The sequence below is a fragment of the Lontra canadensis genome, unplaced genomic scaffold (genome assembly GCF_010015895.1).
Source record: "Lontra canadensis isolate GAN:19392208 unplaced genomic scaffold, GSC_riverotter_1.0 scaffold100, whole genome shotgun sequence".
In the NCBI taxonomy this organism is placed as follows: domain Eukaryota; kingdom Metazoa; phylum Chordata; class Mammalia; order Carnivora; family Mustelidae; genus Lontra; species Lontra canadensis.
The window spans coordinates 5,555,883-5,572,697 of record NW_022631094.1 but is presented as its reverse complement, the minus strand read 5'-3'; positions in this window follow the sequence as shown (position 1 = coordinate 5,572,697).

The window sequence follows — 16,815 nt, the reverse complement described above, 5'->3', positions numbered from 1 at the left end:
CAAGACAAAACCTCAGTTAACCCAGGTGGAGCCAGCCTAAAAGTCTCCGAAATAGGAAGAAATTCACTCATCAGATATGGGCACCAGACAAACCTGAACTAGCAGTGCTGGACTATAAATCTCTTCTACCACAGGGATTTGGTCTGGAGGCTGGAATGGGGCTACATCTGCAAAGAAAGTCAAGAGGCCCCAGTTTGGAGAGACTGAGATACTGGGGTGATAGTAAAGCTGGTCTAACAAGTTCTAACAAGATTACCAAGGAAATTTGTTTCTGATATGCTCTGATTCCAAACAAGGAGGACAGATATTTGAGTGTATGTACTGAGGACCTTGAGATAGTAGTTCCCAGGCTTGTGTTGTATGAGCCTCAGTAGGCTTAATGCACAGTTAGATTGGCCTTAACAGTAAAATAGTTAAACCTCATACTGAAAAATCCCCTTCCATACGTTTTTGGCTTAAATGAAATAGCTTTATATATAGCAGAAATACCCAAGGAGACACCTCCAGTTCTCCAGGCTAGACTGTAAACATTCTAGATGTTCCTTTTGTAAGCCAAATGAAGGGAACCTCCAGAATCTCTAGAAAAATTGGCAACATGAGAGACAAGTACTGCCTGGTTTGGTTTCTTTTTCCTGAAAGGAAAAAGACTGAGAGCATCTTTTTCTTGGCACCAGGCTGAAATTGCTTGGACAACCAAAAATCTGTTTTTCTAGAACTGAAGAAGTGTTACAGTTTCTATGCCACTGTGAATTGAGGGGTCTGGAAAAATCTCTGGCCAAAAACACCTTCAAAACATCACCCTCACCTCAGTGTCTAAAATTTCTCTATTCAAGGCTCCTTTGGATTTGAGTAAAAATTCCTAGTTATTGTGCAAACTGGTTTTCAGGGAGGGCTCATGTATTTCAGAATGCCTCTGCTTTTCCACCAGATGAACACAGCAAGCTGTGTTTCTGTCTGCGTAAAGGAGTCAGGTCACAAATCTTGAGCTCTGGAGGAAGTAGACCATCTGAAGCATTCTAGAGCTGGGAGGATCAGCCCAAGAGACTGTCAATAAAGGCAGGGACACTGGGAGAAAGCAGGAATTGGGGAAACAAATATTTCCCAGAGATGCTGTTTAGGAGCAAAATGAATTATGGGCATCTGTGGCAAGAGGGAACGAGGGTCACAGTGAAGGGCAAGAAACAGACTGTCACACTGGGGAGCCACATGGGGACAATGAATCCCCATAACATTTGGCTTTGATCATGAGAAGGGCTGAATTTTGTGAGTTCTTAACAACGAGCAGGACTTAAAGCCTGGAATTTTAAAACATGTGTGTACTCAATCTAGGATAGTCCAGAGGGCGTTAAGAAGTGGAGTCCTGCCCTTAAAAAGACAGCATGATACAGAGTCAGCTGAGAGAAAGAGATGCAGTGTAGAAGCAGCAATTTGAAAAACGCCTGGGTCACACGGGAGAGAGTGATTTTCTCATCTCAGGGGATGTCCCAGAGAGACAGGATCATGAGAATGCCTCTCCAGGAGCAAAGGATCTGACAGGTATCATTCCCCACCCCCCGCGGCATAAACATACGGCCACCTGCAGGAATCACCCACCCAGCAGTGCCCACACTTACTGCCTAACTTGCTTACACCAAGTCCCATGCCCCTGTGCTTCACTGAGTCCTCCCTTCCCAGTCATGCTCGCCTCTGCTGTGGTACTATGGGGCCCTGCTCATAGAAGACTGATGCAAACCTCACCAGCAAGAAGTGTCCTGATCCATAACTTTTGTGGGACCTCAGTTCCAGCAGTGGTGGCATCAGGTCTTACTTAGCAAACAGACCAGTGTGCACCATGTTAAAATTTCTCCCACCCAGCCGGGTACCAAACACTGCCCAAAACAGGCAGAAAGAGCTTCTGCAGATGAAGGGACTGAAGGAAAAATCAGCCAGGACTCAACAGCAAGGCACATACAATACACATAGGAGACACTTCTGAAGTGCCAGGTCCTAGGGAATGGGACACTGCACTGCAGAGCACTACAGGACATCGTCATAAGGACATTCAAGAGCTGGAGTCTTAGCTGACATTTCTAACACACAGAAATGGACACAGAGTGTTGGACAAAATGAGGAGACAGAGGAATATGTTCCAAATGAAAGAACAGGACCACACCATAGCAAGAGACCTAAGTGAAACGAATATAAGTAAAGTCAAAGTAATGATCATAAAGATACCAGACTTGAGTAGAGGACATCAGTGATACCCTCAACAAAGAGATAAAAAGAAACCAATCAGAAATTAAGAACACAATAAATGAAATTAAAAATACACTTGATGGAATAAATAACAACTTAGAGAAATAATGAATTAATGACCTGGAAGAATGAGTAATGGAAATTAATCAAGCAGAGCAAATGGGAGAAAGAATTATGGAAAATGAGAATAGACTTAGGGAACTCAGTGACTCCATCAAGCATAAAAACATTTGCATGATAAGGGGCAAAGAATAAGAAGAGAGAGAAAAGGGAGGAGAAAAATTATTTGATGAGTTAATAGTTGAAAAATGTCCTAATCTGAAGAAGGAAACAGATATCCAGACCCAGGAGGCACAGAGATCACCCCAAAAATCAACCCAAGGAGGTCCACACCAAAACACACATTAATTAAAATGGCAAAAAGCAGTGATAAAGAAAAAATAAAAAGCAACAAAAGAAAAGAAGTCAGTTACATAAAAGGGAAACTCCATAAGGCTATCAGCAATTTTTCAATAGAAATTTTGCACTTCAGAAGGGAGGGGCATGATCTATTCAAAGTGCTGAAAGGGAAAAGCCTGCAGCCCAAAAAACTATCCAGCATGGATATCATTCAGAATAGGAGAGATAAAGAGTTTCCCAAACAAAAGTTTAAGTTCATGACCACTAAACCAGTCCTACAAGAAATATTAAAAGTAACTGAGTGGAAAGCAAAGACTATAAATGAGAGTATGGAAAGTAAAAACCACAAAAACAGTAATAATATTTCTGTTAAAAAAAAAAAGTCAAAGGATTCATAAAATAAAAGACAAAATATAGGACACCTAAAACATTGGAGTGGGGAGTAAAGAATGGGTTCAAATTTAAGTGACCATTAACTTAATATAGACTGCTATATGCAGAAGATGTTATATACAAACTGAAAAGTAACTACAAATCAAAAGCCAGTAATAGATATGCAAAGAATAAAGAGAAAGGAATCCAAGTATACCACTAAAAAAAGCCAGTAAACCATGAAAGAGAGTGAGAAGAAAAGATCAGAGAAAAACTACAAAAACAACTGCAAAACAAGTAACAAAATGGCAATAAGTACATACCAATAATTACTTTGAATGTGAATGGACTAAATGCTTCAATCAAAAGACATAAAAGGAGATGCTTGGGTGGCTCAGTCAGTTAAATGTCTGCCTTTGGCGCAGTCATGATTCCAGGGGCATGGGATCAAATCCCTCACTGGGCTCCTTGCTCAGCAGGGAGCCTGCTTCTCCCTCTGTCTGCTTCTCCCCCTACTTGTGTGCTCTCTCTCTCTCTCTCTCTCTCTCTGTCAAATAAATAAATAAAATCTTAAAAAAAAAAAAGACTTAAGGTGACAGATACAAAAACAAGAACCGTCTATATGCTGCCTACAAGAGACTCATTTCAGACTCCTTTCAATCTGCAGGTGTCTGCAGAAATTGTTCTAAGGGGGAACTTTATAGCAATACAGACCTACCTCAAGAAGCAAGAACAATCTCCAATAAACAACTGAAGGTTACACCTAAGGGAACTAGAAGAACAACAACAAACAAATCTCTAAACCAGCAGAAGGAAGGAAATAATAAAGATTGGAACAGAAATAAATAATATAGAAACTGAAAAAACAATGAATGAAAAATCAATGAAACCAGGAGCTGTTTCTTTCAAAAGATCAACTTCTAGCCAGACTCATGAAAAAAAAAAAAAAAATAGAGAAACCAAATAAACAAAATCACTAATGAAAGAGGAGAAATAACAACCAACACCACAGAAATACAAATAATTGTAAGAAACTATAAATGAAAAATTACATGCCAACAAGTTGGACAACCTAGAAGAAATGGATAAATTCCTAGAAACATATAAACTACCAAAACTGAAGCAGGAAGAAATGGGAAATTTGAACAGAACAATAACCAGCAAAGAAATTAAATCAGTAATCAAAAAAACTCCCAAAAAACAAAAGTCCAGGACCAGATGGCTTCTCAGGTGAATTCTACCAAACATTTAAAGAATAATTAATGCCGATTCTTTTCAAAGTTGTCAAAAAATAGAAAGAAAAATTCCAAATTCATTCTATGAATTTGGTATCATCCTGATACCAAACCAGGAAAGACACACACAAAAGGAGAACTACAGGACAGTATCTTTGCTGAACACAGATACAAAAATCCTCAACAACATACCAGCAAACCGAACCCAAAAACACATTGAAAAAGCATCCACCACAATTAACTAGGACTTATTCCTGGGGTGTAAGGGTGTTCATCAATCACAAATCAATCAACATTATACATACCACTAATAAGAGAAAAGATAAAAAACATATGATCATTTCAATGGAAGCAGAAAAAGCATTTGACAAAGTACAATGTCTATTCATGATTAACACCTGCAACAAAGTAGTGTTAGAGGGAAAGTACCTCAACACAATAAAGGCCTTATATGAAAAACCCACAGTGAACCTCATGCTCAATGGAGAAAAACTGAGAGCTTTTCCCCTGAGGTCAGGAACAAGACAAGGAGGTCCACTCCCACCACTTTTATTCAACATAATATCGGAAATCCTAGCCATAGCAGTTAGACAACAAAAAGAAATAAAAGGCATCCACATTGGTAAGGAAGGAGTAAAACTTTCATTGTGTGCAAATAATATGATACTTTATATAGAAAACCCTAACCTCTCCACCAAAAACTACTAGAACTACTATAATCAATTCAGTAAAGTCACAGGATACAAATTCAATGCACAGAAATCTGTTGCATTCCTATACACTAAAAATGAAGAAGCAGAAAGCAAAATTAAGAAAACAATCCCATTTATAATTGCACCAAAAAAGATACCTAGGAATAAACTTAACCAAAGAAATGAAAGACCTGTTTTACTCTGAAAACTAGAAAACACTGATGAAAGAAATTGAAGATGATACCAAGAAATAGAAAGACATTCCATGCTCATGGATTGGAAGAATAAATATTTTTTAAAAGTCTATGAAAGTCAGTATCTTACTGATTTAATGCAATCCCTATCCCTATCAAAAGACCCCAAATACCCAAAGCAATTTTGAAAAATAAAAACAAAATTGGAGCTATCACAATTTCAGACTTCAAGTTCTATAACAAAGCTGTATTAATCAAAACAGTATGGTCCTGGCATTAAAAACAGACACCTAGATCAATTGAACAGAATAGAAAATCCAGAATAGAATATAAACTCACAATTTTATGGTCAATTAATCTTTGACAAAAGAATAAAGAATATACAATGATAAAAATTCTCTTCAACAATTGCTGGGAAAACTGGACGGCTACATGTAAAAGAATGAAATTGAATCACTTTCTTCCACTGTACCCAAAAATAAACTAAAAAATGGATTGAAGACCTAAATGTAAGACCTGAAAATCATAAAAATCCTTGAAGACAGCACAGGCAATAATGTCTCTGACATTGGTCATAGCAACCTTTTTTCTAGATATGTTTCCTGAGGCAAGGCAAATAAAAGCAAAAGTAAACTACTGGGACTACATAAAAATAAAAAGTTTCTGCACAGTGAAGGAAACCATCAACAGAACTAAAAGGCAACCTATGGAATGGGAGATGATAATTACAAAGGACATATACAGTAAAGGGCTAGTGTCCAAAATATAGAAAGAACTTACACAACACTCAAAAAACTAATAATACAACTAAATATGAGTAGAAGACATGAACAGACATTTCTCCAAAGAAGACATTCAGATGGCCAACAGACACATGAAAAGATGTTCCACATCACTCAACATCACAGAATGCAAATTAAAGCATAATGAGATACCATCTCACACCTGTCAGAATGGCTAAAATAAATTTAATAAATAAAATAAAATTGAAAAAAACACAGCAAGTGTTGGCAAGGATATGGAGAAAAAAGGAACCTTCATGCGTGGTTGGTGGGTGCAGCCTCTGTGGAAAACAGCATGGAGTTTCCTTAAAAAGTTAAAAATAGAACTACCCTATGATCCAGTAATTGCACCACTGGGTATTTACCCCCAAAATATAAAAACACTAATTCAAATGGGTAAATGCACCCCTATGTTTATTGTAGCACTATTTACAATAGCCAAATTATGGAAGCAGCCCAAGTGTCCATCAATAGATGAATAGATAAAGAAGTGGTATATATAAAAAAAGAAGTGGTAAACATATACAAAATATTATTCAGTCATAAAAAAGAATAAAATCTTGCTATTTGCAACAACATGAATGGAGCTAAAGAGTATAATGGTAAGCAAAATAAGTCAGTCAGAGAAAGACAACTACTGTATGATTTCACTCATACGTGGAATTTAAGAAACAAAACAAATGAGCAAAGGAAAATAAAATAGAGAACAAACTGATGGTTACCGAGGAGAGGTGGGTTGGGATAGGGGTGAAGTGGGTGAAGGAGATTGAGAGTACACTTAGTATGATGAGTGCTGAGTAATGGATAGAATTGTTGAATCACTACATTGTACACTTGAAATTAATATAACACTATATGTTAACAATATAGGGATTAAAATTTTAAAACTTAGTTAAAAAGCATAGGGTTTTATCACAGAATGAGAAAAAATACTTGTGGACTCATACATCAGATAAGAGTCTACTATCAAAAAAAATATATATATATATTATATATAAAGAACTCTTACAACTCAATAATTAAAAGTCTACTAGCCCAATTTAAAAAGGGCACAATATTTGAACAGACATTTCTCCAAAGAAAATGTACAAATGGCCAATAAGTACATGAAAAGATGCTCAATATCATTAGTCAGTAGGTAAATGCAAATCAGTGAGATGAGATACATCCTCTACGCACTAGGATGGCTATGATAACAAATGTTAGTGAAGATGTAGAGAAACAGGAACCCTTCACATGATGAAATGTAAACTGGTGTGGCTGCTGTGGAATATTTATCAATTCCACAATAGTTTAAAGATGGGATCCCCTTGTGATCCAGCAATTCCCTCCTAGGCATATACCCAAGAGAACTGAAAGCTTATATTCATACCATAACTTCTACACAAATGTGCATAGCAGCAGTATTGTGAATTAATACTGCATAAAAGGAGAACAACCCAAACATCCATTAACTGAAAAACGGATAAATAAAATGTAGTATATCTATACAATAGAGTGTTATTCAGTCACACAAAGGAATGAAATTCTAGCACAAGCTACCATGTGGATAAAACTTGAAAACATTATGCTAAGTGAAAACAGTCACAAAAAAACACATTATGATTCTATTTATGTGAAATGTTCAGAATAAACACATCCATTGTGACAGAAAGTAGTTTAGTAGTTATCATGGGCTAGATGAAGGGGGAATGTGGGGCAATTGCTAATGGGTTTGGAGGTATTTTTTTGAGAGGTAAAAAGACTTCACTTCATAGGTAAGGGTGATAGTTGAACAACATTGTGAATATATTAAAAACCATTTAATTATATACTTTATGGTATGTGAAATATATCTCAATATTTTATGGTATAGGAAACATATCTCAATAAAAAGTTAAATATGTATATATGAGAAAGATCAAAAAGCTTAACTAAAAATATGACCGTTTATAGCATTGTAAGGTGACAGATGCAGCTACACCCATGATGAGCACAGCATAGCATAGAACCTGTTGAATCGTGATGTTGTACATCTGAAACTAAGGTAACATTGTATGTGAACTATATTCAAATAAAAGAATTTTTTAATAGAAAGTTTCCTGGCTATGTTATCTAACCATAGCAATTCAATTAGATAATAATAAAAATAGATAATACAAAGATGTCTAAAGTCATCTTAAAAACTTGGAAATTAAGAAACACTTTCCACCATAGTGATCAAATAGTACTAAATGCTGGCAAGCATGCAGAGCTGCTGGAACTCTCCTACATTGCTGGTGGGAACGTCAGCCGGCACAGACATTATGGAAAAATTTTTGGCAGTTTCTTATAAAGTTGAACAAATACTTGCCGCATGAGCCACTTCTGGATATTTACCTAAGTGAAATGAAAACCTATGTTCACACAGAGACCTCTGTGGGAATATTTCTACTGCTTTATTAATAATCGCCAAAACCTGAAAAAAAAGTAATTGCCAAAACCTGGAAACAACCCAAATGTCCACCAACTGCTGAGTGAATAAACAAACTGTGGTACATCCATGCAGCAGAATACTATTCAGCAACAAAAATAAATCAACTATTGATACAAGCAAGAGGCAGTGTGGATGAATCTGGAATGTATTATGTAAAGTGAAAGAAGCCAAACTCAAAGGCCACATACTGTATGATTCCATTTAAATGACATTCTGGAAAAGGCAAAACTACAGGGATGGAGAACAGATCAGTGATTGCAAGGGTTTAAGACTTGGGGCGCGGGGTTTGACTACAAAGTGGTAACACAAGGGAATTACCTGGGGAGACGGGGTAGTGTGATGAACTGTTCTGTATCTGCATTGTGGTGATTGTTAGATGGCATTTGTCAAAATGCATAGAAAGAGTGTATACGAGAAAGAGTGAATTTTACTAGGTAAATTAAAAAATGAAGAGAAACATCCTCCAAAATAACCCTTGGATCAAAAAGAAATAAAAACAAAATTAAAGATTCTAGAACACTTTGTGCCAAAATACATAGGACAGAGTTAAAACTTTTCTTTGTATTCCAAAGAAAAATTATAACCTTAAATGCCTTCATTATTGTAGAATAAAAAACAAAAATAAGAAATAACTTAGCACTCATTCTTATAAGTTAAATGAGAACAATAAAATTAAAAGAAAATGCAAGAAAGGAATTAAAAGCATTAAAGCTTAAATCAATAAAATAGAAAACCAAATTTTTTTTTACAAGGACAACTAAATCCTAGGGCTATTTGAATAACTCAATATGGAGAAATCCCTCACAAGCCTGACTACAAGCTGAAAAAGGAAAAAGACATAACCACATATACACAGATATTAAAATAATTTGAAGACACTGTTGCTTGCAATTCTTTGACAAAAATTGAAAACTTAGATGTAATGGCTGTTTTCTTAGGAAAAATACAATTGTCAAAATTGACACACAAATAATGGAACAATTACTATAGAAAAAATCGGAGAGGCAATTGACAATCTGCCAGTCACACAACATGATTTCACACTTGAGTTCTATCTAATCTTTAAAGAAGAGTCCAGTCCAATGTTATTTAAATTATTCCAGGGCATAAAAGCTAGCTCATCCACTTGTTTATGAATCTTGCATAATTTATATCAAAGCCTGATAGACAAATCAAAGAATGAAATTACAGATCAGTCTCCCTTAGGAATACAGATGCAAAAATTACTGAGTAAAATATTAGCAAATTCATTCAAAAAGCATATCAAGGGACACCTGGGTGGCTCAGTCTGTTAAGTGTCTGCCTTCAACTTGGGTCATGATCCCAGGGTCCTGGGATCGAGTCCCACATCTGGCTCCCAGCCCAGTGGAGTCTGTTTCTCCCTTTCTCTCTCCCTCTAATACATAAATAAGAAAAAAATTAAAAAGGATATCAAAAATAATAAATTCTGCCTAGTAATGCAAGGTTGATTCAATATCAAAAACTCTATTGATATAATCCAATCACAAGTAAAGAATAAAAAATCTCTATAATCATGTCAATAGTTGTTGACAGTCATTTGATAATAATCAGTATTTATTGTTTCAAAAACTAAATAAAATAGGAATAGAATGAAAGAAAACTACTTGAATGTAATTATACCAAATTTATGAGCTAAAAACAAAAATCAAAACAAAACCTAACAAAAAGTCTGTGTCTATTATTGATACCTTATACTTCTGTGGCCCTACATTCTTTTCAAAACTCTTTCCAAAACATCTCGCTTTGTTCTCACATCTCCGTGAAGTCAAATGAAGAACAAACTTCAACTATGCTGCTCCTCACTTTTCATGTTTGTGAAAAGAATGTGGTCTCTGCGATCCCCGCGGACCCACACAGTGATTAAGGTCCCACTTCTGGCTGAATTACCAAGCTGGCAAGCAGCAGGGCGACACGGAAACTTGGTCAAAGATTCCAGCTCTGTTCTCTTCCTTGAACCCATCAGAGAAACCATCACCCTGAATCCTCCACATTCCAGGGACGAAAAGACTCCGGGGCTGTAACTGCTGAGTTATGTTTTTGTTGTGATCTAACTCCCTTTGAGGGAAGAAAATTGGAAAAAAAAAAAAAAAAGATCATTTGTTCAACGTTTATCCTTTTTCAGTGAGTTTTCATCTTCTTGTAATTTCAAACATACAAAAATGTTGTGAGCGTAGCATAGGGAACACTGTGATGCCCCTCTCTCAGATACGCCAATTATTTACATTCTGCCCAATTTCCTTTATTATTTTCCCTATGTAAACATTTTCCTCCTGAACAGATTGAGAATAAGTTGCTGACATTATTCCCCCTCCCTAAATACTTCAGTGTGTTCTCTCTCAAGGAACAATAATCAGAAGCCAGAAATGTAACATTTACATACTACTATCTAATAAAAAAACCCATATTCAAATTTCATACTCTTCTTATCCAGAATCAAAGCCCAGGTCATGTACTATCTTTTCTGTTGAGTCTATTTTAATCTGGACACCTGTCTCAATCTTCCTTTGTCTTTCTCGACCATATTCTTGAAGGGTAGATGGCAGTTTGGAGGGTGTATCTGAGAAGGAGAAACGGAGCCCGTGGTAGCCAGGGGCCGGCTGGTGACTCTCTGTGAGGCCCCGGTGTTGTTCGGAGCCGGCCGCATGCTCACAGGAAGGTCTTGGTGTTCTCTTGCCGAACACCAGCAACCTCACAGAACACCCGCAGCCCCGAGGCCACTCTGTGACCGTGCTGGATTACGACAAAAACAAAACCAGCCTATAATCATGTCCAAACACAGACAAAACATGACCATTGCCAAAACCACAAAGCACCAAGAACTTCCTTCTCTGGCCCGCATGAAGGACTGCTGCCTGGCCCATTACAGCGTTAGCCTGCCCTCCTTCGAGAGAAGATTGTTGAGACGCCCCATCATAACTCACCCCTGCTTCTTGACAGTGCGCAATCCAAAGCAAGGCCCTGCTTCCTTGAGCCCTCCAAGCCTCCCTAGGGGGCTCAAATCCCAGAAGCCCTCTCTGACACCCCCTGACTGAGATCCCCGCATCCCAGGGTGTGTGCTCTCCGTCACCCGGACTATGAGGAAAGCCAGCTCATTCCATCACAGACGTGCTCCTGTCAGTCTCTGACGCAGGGCATTGACCCCCCTCAACTGCTCGACTGGGGCTTGTTTGATGTTTCCTCATGATTGGATTCAGGTTCAAGGGGGGTCCGCCAGGCTTCTCCACTCTAGTTATTATTTTTCCCTTTGTAATTAATTAAGAAACAGTTTGTGGGGATATACTCTAAGACCATGTCAAATACCCTGTTACTCATTAAACTGTCATCCACTGGTAGGCTTGATTCCTCGCAGTCGTGACCCTGGATGCAGGCTCTGCCGAACGCATAGCGTTATCTGCTGAGTTTCTTTGTTGCAGCAATATTGCTGTCCCCGATGCTGTGATTGATTCAAATTTTGGATTCTTATAAAGGTGTAAGTTCTGACTTCTGAAAGGAACTGTGTGGTTTTAGGCCCAGGAGCACCAGACTTGTTTGTGCAGTTTCCAGTCAGGATGAAGCTCATCTTAAAAAGAGTATTTGGTGTAGATTGTGTTTTCAGGGACTCGAGAGTCTGAAAGAAACCTCTTCTTGAATCTTCTTCCCTTTAGCAGGAGAAGAAAACAGTGTGCACTGCCCGGCAAAGGTTCCTAGACAGCTGGGCACGGAGAGCCACTCAGTGCCCCACCCTGAGTAAGGGGAAGTGTCAAGAAATGAATTTTACCAGGATGGGATATCACTTGGGGTGGGCCCAAAGCAGGGGGTCTCCCCAGGCCCAGCATCGGGTCTCCCGGCTGGCCAGTCTGATGCTTCACTCAACCCTCCAAGCCCTTGTTTGCAAAGGCAGCTGATGAGAAGGGGGAGATGGTGCAGACCTCAACTGGCGATTCTTTTGTGCCCCCTCTTTCCTGCTAGTCAGGAACTGCTAGGCCCCCCACAGCTGACAGCTGGGAACTGCTGGAAAGTGCAGGGAAGAGCCATTCCAGGGGACAGCTGCGCCTGGGCAGAGCCAGCAGCCCCCACCCGTGCAGGCTTAGGAGCCCTCCCCCAGCCCCAGTTGCCCCAGTCCAAGCCCGGCGACCCCCGACCCCGCCACTGGAAGAACTTGTCGTTCTTTGCTGTAAGTCCCATCAGTTCCCAGGTGGGGTCCCAGGAATTAGGAACATTTCTTCCTCCACTCTCATCTGTCAGTCATCTGGAGCTGTTAACTCTCTGCCTTTAGTCCTGTGGTGACTGCTGGAAGATGAACAGAATAAGGAGGCGACGGACCCTCAGTGGTCCCTTTAGTTAATGTCACACCTTGGCTTAAAATGTGAGTCAAAACACGATGATTGCAAATTATATGCTAGGCGTGCTATGTGGACGTTGTTTTCTTTTTTGTCCCTCGTTCCCTTCACAGTGGCAGAGTATTGTAATCTGTCTGGCTTTCTTTCTTCCTTCCTTTCTTTTTTTCTTTTTCATTTATTTGAAACAATCTCAAATTTACAGGAAAGCTGAAAACAGTACAAAAACCTCTTTTTTTTTTCCTCAATAATTTGTGTTGCTGACCTGATACCCCATTACCTCTAAACACTTTAACATGTGTTTCTCACGAAGGGGGATATTTCCCTATACAACCTCAATAATCCCCTGGAAATTAGGAAATTATCATTACATGTTCCTACCATCTAATCCTCAGCCTCCATTTAAGCATGACCCGTTGCTCCAGTACGTCCTTCACAGCGGAAAGATCTACCTGGGATCACCTGGGGCATGTAGTTGCCACGTCTTTATAGCGTCTTTCAGTCTGAAATAGCTTCTCAGTCTTTCCTTGCCTTTTAAGACCTTGACACTTTTGAAGATTAATACACCAGTTATTCAGTTACTGAACGCTCTTCAGCCTGGGTGTGTCTGATGTCTCCTCATTTGTTGTATCTTTGGTTACTATGTATCTTTGGCAGGAACTTTGCACAAGTGACACCATGTTTTCTTCACGGCAACCCATCAGGTGGACCATAATTCTGATTTTTACCAGGGGACGTGGCCTTTGATCACTATGTTAGCATGGTGTTATGGATTGATCACCCTGCCTGGCTCCCCAGGATTATGTTGGACCCTACTTACGATGTGATAGTATTAGGAGTTGGGGCCTTTGGGAGGTTATTAGGATTAAATGAGGTCATGAAGGTGGAGCCTTCATGAATGGGACTCGTGCCTTCATGGGAGTCTCAAGAGACTTTACTTCATCTCTTTGCTCTCCTCTAAGTGAGGAAACAATGAGAAGTTGGCAGCCTGCAACCCAGAAGAGGTTTCTCATCAGAACCTGACTGTACTAGCACCTTGATCTTAGACCTCCAGCCTCCAGAACCGTGACAAATGAGCATCTGTTGTTTATAAGGCCCCTGGTTTTTGGTGTTTTGTCCTGGCAGCCTGAGCTGAGAGTAGCAGTTTACTTCTTTCCCTTTGGAATTAAAAAGGATGTTATGGGAAAGTATTTTGAAACTACGTGAATATCCTGTTTCTCACCAAACTTTTATTTATTCTCTTACTTATATCAGCATGGACTTGTGGTCTCCTATTCCATTCAAAGAATTATAATTCACTCTTAGCGTTTATTTGGATGCTCAAATTGTCCCAGATTTGGCCAGAGTGAATTCCTCCAAACTGGTCTCTGTGTCTTTTTGACGCCTTCCCATCATTTTTAGAGCACTTCTTTATTTTCTGAGACAACAAGATATTTCAATCTCATCTATACTTTTTCCTAACCATTGCACTGGGACTCAAACTCTCATGCTGGCTTAGAGGTTTCCAGTTCTATTTGAAGAGAACAAAGAGAAAGCCGAGGGTAAAGCCTAGTCTGATATGCCCGAATGGAGGTAGTGTTAAGACACAGCTGTAGAGAAAAAGCTGAGTCAACAGATCCATAAACGACTCAGAATCATCCTACAGGCACCTTCCTAAGGTGTGGAATACACAAGCCGGCCGATCTAGGAGGCTTTGATTTAATTTTAGAAGATAATTTGGCTTGGGATGACTTTTCAACAACCAGTTGAATACACCTCCCTTAACTAGGTTCAAGAGCTCTCCTGGGCCTGAACCTCGGACTAAAGGGACCCTAGAGTCAGTTTGGTCATCCTGGGACCAGACCATCCTTCTACTGAGAAATCTGGTGTAATCTGGCCCCAAGAAGACAGGCTCCTGGGCAGGGGACAACAGCAGGCACCACCCCGGAACGCTCTCAGGCATCGAGCTGCAGCATCCTGGAAGCCACAGGAACAAGACCAGCTTTGCAGAAGTTGTTGCCCCTAAGACTGTCTCCTCGGTCACAAGTCAGTGTCCTGTGGGAGCAGAGCCTCTGCCCGCAGATCCACCCCCTTCCAGGAAGCCTGGCCCAGGAAGCTATACTCAAATGTTCCATCTCAAACAGATTTTTATATTTTAATATGTCGACGAAATGTTCTATTTCAGGGACCTGTTTTAGAAATCGGGGCTAGGGAATTCGTTTTGACAAGGAAGCTCTTCCTCCCGAGAGTTTAGAATGTTTTCCCAGGCCTGCACTTGGAATGCCAGTTCCTCGTTCATGATGACTCCCACATGTTTCCTTTTCTCTGGAATGCCTGTTCTTACCCTTTGCCTGTTGGGTTGCATTTTCTTTACTTGCTGGTTTTTAGGAGATCTTTATGTATATTTGGTAGTAATCTTTTGTCAGTGATGTGTACTGCAAATACCTTCTTCCAGTTTGTAATTTGTCATGTTTTTATTTTCTTAAGGAGATTTTTCACTTTCTTAAGGAGATCTTTTTTGTTGTTTTTTTTTAATTGTGTGATTTTATTTTTTATTATGGAAAATTTAAACACATGAAAGTCTAAAGTATAATATAATGACTCCCCAGATACCCAATGTTTAATAATACTCCACTTGTTAACAGTCATCAATGAGTGATTTGAAGTATTTTGGATAAAAAAAGACATTAAGTTTATTGACGTCAAGTTGGCCAATATTTTGTTTTATCGTTAGAGATTTTGGGATCTTATTTATTTTTAAAATAGAATTTTTCTTTTGTGATAATTTTAGATTTACAGAAAAGTTTCAGGGATAATGAGTAGTGATTTCCCGTATACCTCTCACCAGTGTCCATTTCTCCTACCATGATCATACATTATGACATTACCATGTTAACTCAGAGAAACCAACACAGGAATGTTACTATTAACTAAGCTCCAGGCTTTATACAGATTTTGCCAGTTTTCCCATTAATGCCCTTTTCCTCTTCCAGGATCTTAGATAGGAAACCACAATGCATTTAGTTGTCATGTCTCCCTAGTCTGTGGTATAGGACAGTGTTTTAAGTCTGTCTTTGCTTTTTGCACCCTGACAGTTGTGAGGAATACTGGTCAAGTATTTCGTAGAGTAGGGTTTACTTTAAAATTATCCTTTACTCTGAGGTTCAGAAAAGTCACCTATGGTTTCTTCTAAATGTTACATTTTTTTTCTATTGACATTCATGTTCTTAATCTATTCGGGATTTATTTTTATGGTAGGGATCCATGTTTCTTTTTTTTTTTCCAGATGGATAAACTGTTTTCTGTCACTGAGTAGTTCTCCTTTCCCCTGAGGATTTTCCATGACCTCCTGGTCATATATTAATATTCCTCATATGTACAGATCTGTTTCTGGGCTCTATTTCATTCTCTTGGTTGTTTTGTTTCTGTGCCAATGACATCCTGGTCTTAATTACTGCAGCTTTCTCATAAGTCTTTATATTTGGCAGAGCTAAGCTCTTCTTCTTCCTCTTCTTTTCAGAAGTGTCATAGATATTCTGTGCTCTTCCTTATACATTTTAGGATATACATTTGCGCTTCCTCACATACTTGTCATGTTTTATAAAAACAAACACGTAAACTCTGTTTTGGATTTTGATTGGAGTTGCGTTAAATCCATAGATCAGTATGACTTTTTCAGGTTAAACTTTCCTGCCCATAAACATGCTACCATTCTCCTTATTTGGGTCTTTTTAAAAGTTTTCAATAAAGTCGTACAATTTACTCTGTATAGGGTTCGCATATCTTTCATTAGACATATTTCTAGGTTTTTGTTACTATGAAACGGTGGCTTCTTAAAAGTGCAATTTTCTAATTGGTTGTTGCCAGTGAATAAAATGGAACTACAGTTTATATGCAGTTATCGATCAGCTTGCCAAACTTTCTCCTGTTTATTCTAGTAATTTGTTAATTTCTTTCAGTTTTCTATAAAGACAATGATATCACCATAAACTATTCTAATTTTCTTTCCTCCCTTTCAGTGCTTATGACTTGAATTTCTTTATTGTGCTGGCTGAGACATGTTGAATGGACCTGGTGATCGTGGGCATCTTTGTCTCCTTTCTGACTTTAAAGGATACTATTCCTACTTATTATT